Below are 15,556 nucleotides of genomic sequence, written 5' to 3'. Positions count from 1 at the left end.
CATGCAGCAGACCATGAAGATTTTGCAGACCTTCACCGGGGCATATGGGAGGGCGCCACCGGTTTTGTGTAGGCACCTGAATCGGCTCTTCGGGAGGCCAAATGTCCTCTCTATCACTCGCCTTGTCCGGCCATGGGCGGTGTTGTAGCGGAGCTGGGCCGGCGTGCTGGGGTTGCGGAGAGGTGTGATCAGCCATGGCATGTTGGGATAGCCAGCATCCCCTACATGGAAACCACATGGACAAAAGTAGGACAGGAGAAGCAGTCGGGCAGGAAGTCTACGCAAAATACAGGACAGACAGAGTGTACCCACCAACAACACATGCTCGTTCGTTGCGCAGCTGCGTCATCATTTCAGGCACCCTGCTACGCCTCATGATGTAGGCATCGTTTGCTGATCCTGGAAAACGAGCACAGACATGTGGAATCACTATGTTGGACAGACACACCACAAGGGCATTGATGGAGTGGTAGTGCTTGCGATTCCTGTACGCTACCTCCTGTGCCTGTGGTGGTACCAAAGCCACATGTGTCCCATCTATGGACCCAATGACATGGGGCATCCCTCCCAGGGCATAGAATCCACGCTTGACACCTGTCAACTGTTCAGGAGTTGGAAAATGGATAAACTCATCCAGGTGAAGCAACATGGCCTCTAAAAAATCATGCAGCACACGGCTGAACATGGTCTGGGACATGCCACCAACATGAGCTATGGTATATTGAAAGGTACCCGTGGCAAAAAAATGTAGGGCTGCCATTACCTTCAGCTTGGGTGTCAGTGCCGTAGGATCCCTGTGCAGCGGTTGCAGGTGTGGTGCCAGCCTTGCCGTCAACTCCTCAATCAACGGTTGGGGGAAGCGGTAGCAGCGTATACAGTCATTCTCCCGCATGTCAGCCAAGTCCGGAATTGGTCGGGGAAGAGGCGGCGCTCTGCAGTAATTTGGAAGTGACAAGGAAGAGTGAGTGCACCACAACAACAATTTATATGTACTGAGCACATGTTAATCTGTCAATACACATATGCTACATACGGAGTCAGGTATGTGCTACATGCCCTGGACACGTATGGCTGCCAGGTGACACTCCTACCAAGACCCAGCTACACACGGGGATTGTGAACCTCCACATCCCATGGCATGGGACTAGCTGTGTCCCAGTGTAAGTGAACAGCCAGACGCAATACAGGACTGACATACATCAACATATCAGCAGATGTAGGATGTTGATTGCAGAGACAGGTAGCGGAACACTAGAGCCACAGGTCACATGACATAACACTAGGACAGCCCACACACCTTGCCATGAAGGTGTACATGTCATGACTGATCACACATACATTGAGAGTATGCAGACAGGTCCTTGTTACGCTACTCCGTGTCCCATGCATACATACACACCTTACATCCGTACCACATGTGGCCTGGTGTGCGTAACAGTGTGCCATGGCCATCTACACACAGACACATGTTGGTTGCAGCAACTGCAGATGCATTTGAGGGAACACCAACATCAAGCTAATGGTAACACACCACACATACATGACATAGTCACATCGTGCAACGTGGGTAGTCACATGTCAGGTGTGGTAACCCCTGTAGCGGGCATCAGGGGACACTTGCGTGTGTTGTTGACTGTGCCATGCCAGTGACGCTTATCTCAAGTGTTCTGTACGACATGCACACATGTCAAAGGAGTGAAGGGCATGTCTGGCACATAGTGCACCATCACACATAACATCTGTACACATCTCATCATGCATCTATTGCCTTCACAACTCAGGAGTAATGTGCCACATCACAGCCTTTCACACCTGTGCCCCACACATGTAGTACTGCACAGACAATGCCTTGATGTCCATCCATGGACAAGTATGTCAGCTCTATTCCTTTCTGTATGCTGCCTGTCACCACTGTTATGTGTGAAAGGCACCGTACATTCGCTCTGAGGGCGTGTGTACAATCCCTATCACTATGGGAGTGCTGCCGTAGGCCTACCCATAGTGATAGTGAGCGTACACGCGTGTGTACGGTCCGTATCACTATGGGTACGCATACACGAGCAAACCCATAGTGATCGTGAGCGTACAGGCGTGTGTACGGTCCGTATCACTATGGGTACGCATACGCGAGCACACCCATAGTGATAGTGAGCGTACATGCGTGTGTACGGTCCGTATCACTATGGGTACGCATACGCGAGCACACCCATAGTGATAGTGAACGTACACGCGTGTGTACGGTCCGTATCACTATGGGTTTGCTCGCGTATGCGTACCCATAGTGATACGGACTGTACACACGCCTGTACAGCGCGTTGCTATGCATTTGGGGTGCCCTAGGGCCCCGGAACGCACCGTACCTGTGTGTGAATCTCCAAATTACATAGGGGACACATGAGGGACAAGTATGAAGCCAGAGATGCATGCTGGTTGCCATGGAGACCGAGTTTAAACTTTGAATTTGTTGAATGAGGTGGCCTGCAAAAGTCGGTTTGAAATAATCTACTTTGTTGCAAAGTTGTTGTTGAAATGACATCATGCTGAATTCTAAAAAAATCTAACCCCCTCACAGGGGTAGGTTTAAAAGGATTGGAGGAAACATAGGATGCAAATGTGAGTGACCAATCACTCTGTACTCCTGTGCATGAAACAGGCCAGCAAGGCAGATATAAGGCAGCCAGGTCCCATGAGAGAGCACTTGCCTGCACATCTTTTGATTCCACAACACTGCTGCTGCTCGTGATTCCCTGGCACCATGTCAAGGTCTGTGGAGAGGGCCCAGCCTTTCACCCTGGAGGAGAATTTGGCATTGCTGGATGTCATCCTCCCACAGTACCCTATGCTGTATGGCCGACCAGGGTTTCAGGTGAGTGCTGAGTCCACTAGCACAGACTGTGGCCCTTTTTTGTGACTGTGACTTCTGGCATTGTGTCCAGGTGTGACACACATGCATTGTACTGTAAGGTGGGTCCCAGGGGGGGAATGCTTAATGTCTCCCAGCCAGAGCATGCTGTGGTTCTTTTGTTGTGAAGAAGACACGGGAGTCGTTCTTCGGTTACCACCGATTACATCACGCGGGCTTACCATAGCCGGTTCTCTGACCTCACTTAGCATGGCGGAGCCAGTAATCATATTAAGAATTAGTATTTAGACGACCATACGAGGATCGTCACAACGACCAATTACCAGAGATAATATAGCCAAGTACCTTGGGCCATAGCGAATTGTAATATGGTCTATCTATCCTGAACATTAGACACAATTGATGGAGACTTGTTAACCCTCAATGCAAGTTGTACAAATATCAGGACCATTCCCTATGAAATAAACAACATTTACAAACAACTACAAGGAATCTTTTGTATTCATGAATGCGTTTTTGGAAAACAAACAACCGAAATATCGTCTGAAACAAGCTTAATTACATGACTGATACCTAAATCGTCTCTATAACTTACAATAAAAGCCCTGAGGAAGTCACTATACGTGACGAAACACGTGTCGGCTGTTATCCATCTGGATCAAGATTTGGAGACTATAAGTCTCTTTTTCATGAAACATTGATTAGAACCTAATGTATTAGGGAACTCTGACTTGTGCTTATGATTGCGATTTTTCTTCATTTTTGTAAAATTCTTAATTAAATTATCCTTTGCTATATATTATTGTGAGGACCTAATCTGTTCTGCAGCCAGTCTCTCATTGTCAATATCTTGTTCTATGCTTCTGTGGCTAGTAACCAACACGAATAACAACTGTAATTTTGGAGTGCTGGGATATCGCCGTTCAAACCATGCTGTGGTGCATGTCTGCCGTCCTCACTTGCATTGTGTTTACTGTGACAATCACTGCATGGTGCATGCCACATTCTGCCTGTCTAATCCTCCTGGGAATGTTGCTTCTACAGTCCTCATGTGATTCTGTGGTCACCCCAGTGTGACAGGTGACTGTACCCACAGATGTGTGTTTGTTCAGTGTACCTGTGCTGAGAGTGTCCACATGATGTGTTCGTACCCTGGACATCGGTGTGTGTGTGTAAGTCCCCTGTCATGTGGGTGGGTGCATATGTGGAGTGTAGCACCCCAGCTGCATGAGGGATGGATATACCCTGCCCATCTGATGTGAGCAGGGAGCAGTGCTGTGTGTCTGACGTGCAGAGCCAGCCCCACACCTGTGAGCCCCCCCAGTCTAGTGGCACATGTGCAGGGTGAGGTTTGTAGCTGCATTTGGCAAAGGCAGGTGAATGTCCTGTGCCTGTGTGTCTCTGTGTACTCTGCTGAGGTAGCGTCAGTGGCCTGTGGCATGTGACTGCTTTGAGGTGCTGCACATAATCCTGGTGTACCTTCTGGTGCACAGTGTGAGTCTGGATCATTTATTGTGTCGTACCCCTCATGCCACCTGTGTACTTTCAATGGCACGTGGTGCATTTGCCCTTACACAGAGAAAAATGTCCCTATGACAAAGGTGCAAGGCTTTGGCTGCATACTATGCCTTGTTGAAACCAGCAAAATTGTTCTAATGTGCGTCTCTGTGACATGTGGCAGGTGTATTGATGTAGTCTCACTTTTTCAACCCCACAGGTAGGCGCCTCTGCCAAGGAGCAGATCTGGAGGGACGCCGTCAGTGCCGTGAGGAGGACGGATGGTCGCAAGCGGCGCCTGGCCCAGGTGAGAAAACGCTGGCAGGATATCCGGTGCTGGACGCGGAGGATCGCACGGGTCCTGCTGGGGGACTCACCTGTGGGCCCTAAGAACCATGGGCGTCGCCGTCTGATCCACATCCACAAGCGTGTGCTGGCGGTGGTCTTTCCTGACATGGACAGGCACTTACGGGAGAAGCAGCAGCAGGAAGGGGGTAGGTACATGTGTGTTTGTTGTGTGTCACCAGCATTTGTAAGTGCGCAGTTGCATGGATACACTGCCAGTGTTTAAATGTGCGGTGCAGGTCCTGTCACCCACAGTATAGCGGTGCTGTCCTTCCTCCCTTCCCCTCCTTGCCATGTGTTCCCTGGTCTGTGTGTAGTCACTCTTTCACAAGGTCATCTGGGCTGGCAGTTTATCCACGTGACCAATGCTTGCAGCATCATGTGTGGGGGTGGTGTGTAACAGGTTTTGGGACCTTGCCTGTGCCCTGTCCAGTTCAGTACTTGTGGGGTCCATGTCAATTGGCACTGATGCTGAGTCCAGACATAGGAGTATGTCTCTGAAGTGTAATGCCTTACAGCAAGCATGTCCTATGTTGTGGCCTGTGACATGATGTGCATGAGTGTGCGATACGCAGAGTGCAGGGATGGTGGCCTGTGTTGCAGTCATTACCATTCAGGACCATGGAATATTGTGGCCACTACTGTCCCCATGGGCATATTTTGCTAGGTATCATGTGTGTCATCACAATATGTGGACACTCTCAGTGTCTACAGCATAGGATGTGCTCTGTGCCATTGTCCCCTGGCACCATGTATATTTACGTAACGTGTTCTACAAGTGTCCACTGTACAGCCTGACCTAATTTTCCTCGTTCATGCTCACGGTGGCCAGTGCCTGTGTGTCTTGTTACAATTATCTGATGATGGCCATTTGTAAATGAGATCGTTGTACAGGCGCACATGGGGTATTTTGGGGCCAATATGGGTTTCTGGCAGCCCATGTGTATTTCTCCCAGACTAAAAGATGCAAGTGCTTCCTGTGTCTCATCAAATTGTCTCATGTAGGGGGTGGTTGGTGCGGGCAAGGCCTACATGTTGACACCTGAAATCTCATTGCTCGGTCTGGCCAGTGTGTGATGTTTGTCTGGACATACACTCAAGGTGCAGTGACCCATTCATGTTGGGCATGTTTTTAAGTATTACCTTTGCAGCATGTGCCTCAAGTTCATGGAGATGGTCCCTGCTCATCCCTAGTTACGGCAACGCTGTGTGGTGCAGATGCAGTGCTGGATTGTCCCCAGAGCCTGGCTCCTCTGTCCAAATCCATATCATGTCATTTGCAAATGTGTCATGCTCTCCATAGTTTCTCAGTGGCATGGTGGGTGAACCAACTGTGTGTTGCAGGGCCTATATATGTACCTTGTATTGTAGATGTTACTCATCTTTCTTTTCAGGCTATGCACTATAACCTATGTAGATTTGACTCATGTGACATATGTATACAGGTGTCTGATTAATTCCTGTTTGTTCACCTTGCCCACAGCATCGTCGGGGGACACGGATGGAGACACCGGCACGGACCGTGCGGAGGGACCGAGCACCAGTGCCAGCAGTGACATCTTAGCTGGCACATCGAGTGGAACTGAGGCCGAGGGGAGTGAGCCGGAGGACCTGTCCACTGCCACCACAGAATATGAAGCTGACGGGTCCGAGGCTGAGCTCTCCGAGGGGGCGGAGGCTGCTCCAACAGCTGACAGCAGCACAACATCTCTCCCCGCCCCCTCCATTGCCATCACCGGCCTCCCACTTGCTCGTGTCCCTTCCCGGCGTGCTAGGTCACCACGTGTCTCCACTGCTGCCGCCAATGCCGAGTCTGTGGACATCCTGCGGCAGTTGCAGGTTGGTCAGGCTGCGATGCTTAATGTCCTCCATGGCCACAGCCGAGTGCTCAACAACATGGAGGCATACTTGGAGGGCATTTCAGCATCGCAGGCTGACCAACGCAACTTGCTGCGGTCTATTGACTCGACACTGACTGCAGCAGTGGGTCTCCTGCAGCACTTCGTCCCACCCCCTACCCATGCCCCATCCACACTTCCCACTCCAATGCCTGTCCCACGTACACCCAGACGTCAGCATGCACACACCCCACCAGACACAGGCACCACACCAGCAGGGAAGGACAAGCGCACACCTCCTGGCACGCACACACAGGGTGAAGTAGGCACACCCACTGGGTCGGGGGGCAAACGTAAGACACGCAGCCAGAGTGGGAGTCCGCATTCTGCAAAATCCACTCCCTCCAAATCCACTCCCCTCAGCTCTCCTGGCCACAAATCCAGCAAGGACTCCTTCATGGCCGCTCTGTCCCTGAGCCCCACAGTGACACCACCCCGCAAGCGGTCAAAGGAGTCCCCGGTCAGGGTGGTTGAGTCCCCCCCCCCGTCCACACCCTCCCCGGGTAGCGCTGCGACCCATCCCTGTGACCCCCCCCTCCTTGGGGCCTGTGGTTCCTTCGGGTGCAGGGGAGACGCTGGGCGACCTGGCAGTAGTGTGCAGCGCCGTGCTCCAATCCACCTTTGGCGTTGCCCCACCCCCTGTGTTGGAGTCGTCCGTCCCTGCACCCACAACACCTACCCTTGCCCCTCCTGTCCCTGCGGTGCCTGGTCCTTCCCCCCAACATGATGCCCCCCCCCTGTGGAAGACAAAGGAGTCTGACTGTGCAGGCAAGCTAGGGGACACACGTGCCACTGTGTCCCCATCCGGATTTGAGTCATGGACTGCCCTATGTGCCTTGTATATATTGACATTTATGATGATTATTACTTACATCCTGCTGAATAAAGCAATTTGTTTTTTCCATGGAACACTACTGTTTATCTGGTATTGCTGTTGGTGGACCTGCTCCATGATTTTGGGTGGTGATAATGTGTTGGGTGTGTGGGAAATGTAGTCTTGTGCTGGTCATAGGGTGGACCCTGGTATCTGTGTGCCATCACAAGCTGTTGGCTAAATTACTTTGTTCATGTAAGCAGTTACTGCATGGTGACATCGTCCCAAGGTGTGTTCCTTCCTCTGTGTAACCTGACATCTTCCCTGCAGGGTGTTTCCAATATGTGGTGCTGAGCTGTGTCTACATCAGCTGGGTGTGTGACGGACTCCTTCAACTTTGCACATGCATGCTGAGCGATGTCTCCACCTGCATCATTCGTGGCATCCTTGGTGGTCACTGTACTTGTGTATGTAGACTGTTGCCATGACTTCATGTGGACATGTTCTCTTTTAGGCGCTATGCATGTGTGTACTCCCAGCCTCGCACACATGTGGTACATGTACTGCAGGGTCTTTGTGCACCTGACTGACATTTGTGGGCATTGTATCTGTGGGTACTCTACCCTTTGCGTTCCATGGGCACTGCTTGGAGGACTCTACACCCACCCCTCCTGTGTCTGGGCACTGCTGGGAGTGATAGGCACCCACCCCTCCTGTGTCTGGGCACTGCTGGGAGGACTCTGCACCCACCCCTCCTGTGTCTGGGCACTGCTGGGAGGACTCTGCACCCACCCCTCCTGTGTCTGGGCACTGCTGGGAGCACTCTGCACCCACCCCTCCTGTGTCTGGGCACTGCTGGGAGGACTCTGCACACACCCCTCCTGTGTCTGGGCACTGCTGGGAGTGATAGGCACCCACCCCTCCTGCGTCTGGGCACTGCTGGGAGGACTCTGCACACACCCCTCCTGTTTCTGGGCACTGCTGGGAGTGATAGGCACCCACCCCTCCTGTGTCTGGGCACTGCTGGGAGGACTCTGCACCCACCCCTCCTGTGTCTGGGCACTGCTGGGAGGACTCTGCACCCACCCCTCCTGTGTCTGGGCCCTGCTGGGAGGACTCTGCACCCACCCCTCCTGCGTCTGGGCACTGCTGGGAGGACTCTGCACATACCCCTCCTGTGTCTGGGCACTGCTGGGAGTGATAGGCACCCACCCCTCCTGCGTCTGGGCACTGCTGGGAGGACTCTGCACCCACCCCTCCTGCGTCTGGCCATGTACGCTCCATACATACACGGGTGGGGGTACGGTCCGTACATACACTGTTGGGGTGGGGGTACGCTCCATACATACACGGGTGGGGGTACGGTCCGTACATACACTGTTGGGGTTGGGGTACGCTCCATACAAACGCGGGTGGGGGTACGGTCCGTACATACACTGTTGGGGTGGGGGTACGCTCCATACATTTGCGTGTGAGGGTACGGTCCGTACATACACTGTTGGGGTGGGGGTACGCTCCATACATACACGGGTGGGGGTACGGTCCGTACATACACTGTTGGGGTGAAGGTACGTTCCATACATACGCGGGTGGGGGTATGGCCATTACATACACTGTTGGGGTGGGGGTACGCTCCATACATACGCGGGTGAGGGTACGGTCCGAACATACACTGTTGGGGTGGGGGTACGCTCCATACATACACGGGTGAGGGTACGGTCCGTACATACACTGTTGGGGTGGGGGTACGCTCCATACATACACGGGTGAGGGTACGGTCCGTACATACACTGTTGGGGTGGGGGTATGCTCCATACATACACGGGTGGGGGTACGGTCCGTACATACACTGTTGGGGTGGGGGTACGCTCCATACATACGCGGGTGGGGGTACGGTCCGTACATACACTGTTGGGGTGGGGGTACGCTCCATACATACGCGGGTGAGGGTACGGTCCGTACATACACTGTTGGGGTGGGGGTACGCTCCATACATACACGGGTGGGGGCACGGTCTGTACATACACTGTTGGGGTGGGGGTACGCTCCATACATACGCGGGTAGGGGTACGGTCCGTACATACACTGTTGGGGTGGGGGTACGCTCCATACATACGCGGGTGGGGGTACGGTCCGTACATACACTGTTGGGGTGGGGGTACGCTCCATACATACGCGGGTGAGGGTACGGTCCGTACATACACTGTTGGGGTGGGGGTACGGTCCGTACATACACTGTTGGGGTGGGGGTACGCTCCATACATACGCGGGTGAGGGTACGGTCCGTACATACACTGTTGGGGTGGGGGTACGCTCCATACATACGCGGGTGGGGGTACGGTCCGTACATACACTGTTGGGGTGGGGGTACGCTCTATACATACGCGGGTGAGGGTACGGTCCGTACATACACTGTTGGGGTGGGGGTACGCTCCATACATACACGGGTGGGGGTACGGTCCGTACATACACTGTTGGGGTGGGGGTACGCTCCATACATACGCGGGTGAGGGTACGGTCCGTACGTACCCGTGCCCATGCTGTGGAATGCTTGTGCGGCCCGTACCCAGGCCTTTGGCACATGGGTTGGGGTGACGTCGGTGTGGGCGTGGTACGACTCGTACCCATGCTCTTAAGGCGTGGGTACGGTACGTACCTGTATTGTTGTGTTGCCGGTTCGCGTCGTCGCCCACTTCTGTTGTGGCGGACGCTGGCGTTGCTGGACACACCCCCACCCCCTCAAAGTGACCAGGGCCTGGAGGTCAGGTATGTCCAGGGCATGTGTGCTGTGTGACTTGGGTGGGGGTTTTGTGTCCTGCCCCTGCCCCCCCCCTTTGCCCCTGGGTGTTGTTCTGACCTTCTGCGGCGTCTGCGTCGGTACCTGTAGAGGAGGTCGACTGCTATGAGGGCCGGGATGACACGTAGGTTCGGGTCCATGTCTGTCCGTCGCGTACAGGTGCTCCTTGTGCGCGTCGTCCTGATTTCCCGGCAGTTTTTGGCTGCCGGAAAATATTCTCCGTGCGGGATGACGTCGGTGCGAATCGTACTTCCTGGTTCGTGGAACGCAGGCTGCATGCGTCCCGACGTCACGTCGGCGCTTTTCCGGATGTCATTTGTATGTTTATTTTCCTCGGTTGGTGTTTTGTACGAATCGTACGGAAATAGTGTTTCCGTGCGAATCGTACTTGCATGTTTGTAAAGTTTTGCAACCGGGTACGAGTCGGACGGAGAAAACCCTCCGACCGACGGTTCGTACCCGGTTTCTCCAGGATCCGAATCGGCACCTTAGTCTATTTTTCTAATCATGTGTGGAATATGTCTTGTGGTGTTTTCAGTGTGTGTGTGTGTGTGTGTGTGTGTGTGTGTGTGTGTGTGAGACTACTCTGTGTTAAGCTACCATAGGCTATCGTTTAGTTTGTATCTTGTACAGGGTGCATACTCTAACAACCAGAAGACCCAATTCTAATAGCCATCATATGGGCTTGAAATAGAAAATGGGTAATACAATTCAAAGTTGTCCCTCAGAATGGCTTGCCCAGGGTACCACAAATCCTTAAGATTAGTGGTGGCAAGAAATGCTTCCCAGCACTAGCAACTCACAACACAGTGTAACATTATGATGACTGTATTAGAGGTTCTTGCTGCTTGTACGCCTGTAAAAAAGACCGAGGCTTTTCCCTGCTATCCATTTCTCTCCAAGAACTGGAAGTGATTCCCATGTTCAGAAAAGCTGACCTCTTTGAGTCAAAAGGATGTAAAAGGCAAATAAATGCATCTCTGAAGAATGGAAGGTTTCATCATCAACTGAGTTCTGGCCGTGCAACATACTAGGCAACTAATTTGATGGAATACCTCCCTCCAGAATAATATAAAAAGAATCTCACTGGACCCTTAATATTATCTTCAGGGTACCTTTACATATTATCTAGTGGAAATCTAATACCTGATTTTCCAAAACCAGTGATTTGGCCTAACAGACTAGTTCCATGGAACTAGTGTGCCTACCAGACTTGTACCTCAGAGCATCTGGCCTCTCTCTGTGCATGGCTCTATTCTGACGGGAGATACATCCTGCCTCTCCTTCTTCTCTGACACAATACCTGTTATGATATATGATCACTTTGCCTCAGCATGCCAAAGGTGCTGCAGTGGTGAATGAGGGCAGCCCAGATCTGGAGGTGGGCTGTGACCAGGCAATAAAGCTATGATTGACAAAGTGGCATGCCGCCAAGTCTTGGTGGGACACATTTGTGCCTTAGCCACTTGCTCCGAGCTGTTTTTATTTTTTTTAAATGGGGTCCCTTTGCAAACATCTGTCTTCCTTTAGCACTAAAGAATTTAAATCCCCACCCTTTACATTCATTATGGTGGATAGGTAGATGCAGAATGAGGGCGCTGCTGATGGCAAGGGAAGTATGTGACAAATTATGATAACATTGCCCCTAGTAGGTACACTGCTATGGCTTATGGCTGTTATAATGTCACAGTAAATATCAGACCACAGCAGCTCAGAGCATGTCCTGGTGTAGCATCATTTTCATCGGACTGTGATGTGACAAGTGTGCAGGGCTGGGAGTATGGGCCAGGGGATGAGTGCATGAGGTGAAACATCTAATGGGTCATTACAGACACCGTGTGCATGAATAAATGAGATCCTCAATAAATCTGTCATACTGGGATTACATCCGCAGAACTAGGGCAAGTATTTGAAACTCATATAAGGAAGTTGCAATTAGCCTTGTCTACATTCATATGATGACAACAGCTGTACAGTATCTGCTAAGTTTATCTCCTTTGATTCTTCATAACTCCAGATGCTGACCTAATGAGGTAAACAGCAATCACTCCACTTGACCGACATCAAATGTCTGCCTTGTGGACTGATCCGAAATGTGTGTGGCATTTCCTGCTAAGCAAAATCAGCAACCTCAACTGCCAAAACCCCATATTTGGCATCTGTATACATCCAAGAAAATATAATTATTTAAAATATATACATTGAGCCACAAAAAAATATAATCACCAAAACTGTATATATTTCTGCTCATGATACTTTTTATTCATTGTTTTTTCTTTTCAAAATGTTCTCTCCTATTGTCCGTATACTTTTTTCATTATTTTGTGAAAAATAGTATCGGTTCTGCGTGCTGCCGTGGCTAAACGGGATAGACGTATTGATTCCCACGCACTTCCAATTGCGTTTATTCATTGTGAGAAGTTGATGTAACACACTTAACTGGACCCTGCAGGGTTATTATCATCCCTCATTGAGGAAATGTATTCTCAACCATTCCTACATTTGTTTTGATTTCCCATTTGCCCATGTACTATTTTAGCGTTCAGTGTTGTCCTCAGCATTTTGACGTTCAGAAATGAATCCAGTAATTTCACCATAACCTTGAACTATGCCAACAATGACAAACGGCTCTTTTGCCTTGGCATGAAATGCGAAAGTCAAATCCAGAAACAGAATGAACCCAAGCGTATCCGGCCCCTCTTACACCAAATGAATTTTCTAGGAAAGTTTGCTCTCAGTAGAGGCAGTCCTAGATAGTATGTTGGACGTTCAGAAACAGTACAAATAGAACTTAAACGCATCATTTCTAGGTCTTTAGCCAGAGGGAGAGCATTAGATGTAGATTTTTAAGGTTTAACGTACGTAATTGGATAGGAAAGAGAAATTTAGGTTACTGAAGATTTCAGGGACTATCCAGACTTGTAGTTGTGTGTGACAACTCAGCAGCCGATCCACATCCGGAGTGCCCCGGGGGCGCTCCCACGTCCCGACTGGTGCTGACGCTGCCGCCAGAAAGGGGGCGGAGCCTACATGCGTATGAAAACCCGGAAGAGGAAGGAGGTGTGGGTGGAGGCGAGGAGACGGAGACATCCACAGGAGACGGCGTGACGGTGAACGAGGAAGCAGACGAGGGAGACCAGAGCATCGGGACGGAGACGAACGAAGAGGAGGTCGACACCCGGACGCCCAGCGGACGCCGAGAGGAAGCGGACACGAGGGCGCAGGCGAGCCCCGAGGAGGACGCGCTGGACGAGGCGACCGGGTCCCTGTCAGCGGGCTCCGGTTTCAGGCGAGTAGTGGGAAACACAGGGAAATCGGTGATTGGGTGGTGGACAAGGGAGGCGGGTTTCTCCGGTCTATAACTGGGTGGGTTGTGGTACCTGGGACGTACGGGAGAGCTTTGGAGTCCCTCAACACCCCGACCCAATCCCTGAATTGTGTGACAGCCCAAAAGGGGGAGGAAAGACGCGGGGAGGCAGACAGAGACAATTGGGAAAACCCTGAAGGAAGGGGCCCAGGAAGGAAAGGGGAGTATAACCCTGACAGTGCAAGAACCCACCTACACCTAGGGAGAAGTATCCCTGAGTAAACATAGGTAGCACAGGGCGAGAGTAGGCCACCACACAGGTTATCCTAACCGCCTGTCCTTTTCTTTCTCCGAGGGGACGCCTGGAGACGCCAGCCCCACGGGACAACCATTGGAAGGACCGAGAACCCAGAGGGACGATCGACGGAGAGAAGGGACCACTTGGACCTACGGGAAAGCTTCATCCTGCTATTTCTGTCCTATGTTGGGTTTAATAAAGCCTCTTTTCCGCATCAAGTAGTCCTTTGCCTCTGTGGTCGTTCACATTGTGCCTTGTTCAACAGCTTTGGGTTGGATATTTCATGCTTGGATGGAAAAAAAACTATCCCATCCTCATCTCTTACAATAGGCTATGTTAATATTTCTGGTGATTTTATTAGTGCAATCGTTTTCAAATTATTGATCTAAAATATTTTGTGTTGGGTGTACTAATTTAATTGAATTTAATTTTAATTGTATTTAATTGTATTCTTTTATTTTGTATGTATTAATTAATTATTGTATTTATTACCATAATAGTGTAGTTATTTATTATTTATTAATTTAATAAAATGTGATGATCATTTAATTCTTAATATTTTATTTATTTAAAAAAAATACTTTTTTATTTAAATTGTTTTTGATTGAAGCATGTACTAATCACGTTTATCACAAATTACAGTAATGATAAGTGAGGACTCCACACAGCCACAAAATTATGTTTGCACAAATTAGTGTATACGTCTAAAATTATCTCAGTAAGAAGTTGCAATTAGCCTTGTACCTGGCCCATTATTCTGTCAAGGATAATTTAGCTGCCAGATAAATCCTTGTTCTAGTGCCTCAGGAAGCATTATTTTGAGAGGCAAGTCATTTCACAGTCACTGGAGACATCATCAAATCAAATATTCATAGTTTTAATTCCCATAAAGATGCTCTTTTTGAGCCTATTTGGTGGCGCAAAACAATCATTTTTATCCAGTGAATTAAAATGCACCATAACGGGCCCAACAAGAACAGAACTAAAAACTATACATGTAACCGTATTTTTCTTCTATTCACACATTTGATGATTTTGCAAAGCAATACGCTCTCAATTACCCTTTCATATTTTGCCTTACAACTGGCACGTGTAGAATTGGAATTTGCCAAGCGTAGTGAGTGTAAGTTCCAATTCTATTAAGGACACGGAGGCGAGGATTATGCTTTATCTCTCTTCGCTTTATTTTACCAAACTCCAAGCAGACAGAAAGATAATCAAAGAATTATAACCATTACGTGAAAAACTATAACTCCCTACATCCAGGGAGGAAAGCCAAGTCCATAGTCCATCAACAGTTTCCACCATCCATAGTACATAGTCCCATGTTTGTCTTTCCTCTTCCTCTTTCTTCGCGCGAGTCACGCCAAATCATCACTGGTCCTGCTTTGACCCATCGCTCCCTGGAAGAACAAAGACAACGTAAGGGTGATAAAAACCCAAAGCAACACATAACTGACAATGTGGCAAACGTTGCACAAGGACTGAAGCATGAAGAGCAATGAACAATTCCTAATACCACTATGAAAACCAGGAAGTGATTACTTACTCCAATATGGGTGGGTTCGCACCATCTTGCTCCAGGAGGGATAATCCTCGCCTCCGTGTCCTTAATAGAATTGGAACTTACCCTCACTGCGCTTGGCAAATTCCGATTCTATGTCAGGACCGGAGGCTTCAGATCATGCTAGTTTAAAGCTTACTTACCACTAAATGAGCCACATCCAGGACCGGTTT

At 50.1% G+C, this 15,556-nt stretch overlaps 1 long non-coding RNA gene across 1 annotated transcript in view; it reads right to left on the bottom strand.

The window, feature by feature from the left end:
• Positions 1 to 14,979: 14,979 nt before the first annotated feature.
• Positions 14,980 to 15,556, bottom strand: part of LOC146870437 (uncharacterized) — a 62,666-nt gene continuing 62,089 nt past the window's right edge. The window contains exon 3 of the long non-coding RNA XR_014978054.1: positions 14,980 to 15,222. This is a non-coding gene — a long non-coding RNA (uncharacterized LOC146870437). The remainder of the gene's footprint in view (positions 15,223 to 15,556) is intronic.

The sequence above is a fragment of the Triturus cristatus genome, chromosome 1_1 (genome assembly GCF_964204655.1).
Source record: "Triturus cristatus chromosome 1_1, aTriCri1.1, whole genome shotgun sequence".
Taxonomy (NCBI): Eukaryota; Metazoa; Chordata; class Amphibia; order Caudata; family Salamandridae; genus Triturus; species Triturus cristatus.
The sequence above is the reverse complement of the archived record's forward strand: the minus strand, read 5'-3'. Positions and strand labels throughout refer to the sequence as shown.